Genomic DNA, 348 nt, shown 5'->3' on the forward strand with positions numbered 1-348 from the left:
TTCCCCCCATATGGCTCCACTGGTGCCTTCCCTTTTATCTTCGGTAATATTGCTCATAAGAATATCGATGATAATGAAACTCTGCCGCTGCTGTTTCCTAAACCTGATAGGCCTAATGGTACGTAATCATCATCACTGTCGCCAAACAAAAATATTAGTTAGTTTCCTGATATAAAAAGGAAAAGAAAATAACATTCCATTCAAGCAAAGATCTCCACTGAAAAAGACAAAGCTTGCAGGAAATCAAAGCAGCAAGAGACAGAAAATAGAAAATATATTTTCAAACACGAAATAAGGAAAAGGATTTTTTGTCGACAAGGGACGAAAAAAAGGAAAAGATTTAGTACT

This window comes from Penaeus monodon, chromosome 32 (genome assembly GCF_015228065.2).
Source record: "Penaeus monodon isolate SGIC_2016 chromosome 32, NSTDA_Pmon_1, whole genome shotgun sequence".
NCBI classification, from domain to species: Eukaryota; Metazoa; Arthropoda; class Malacostraca; order Decapoda; family Penaeidae; genus Penaeus; species Penaeus monodon.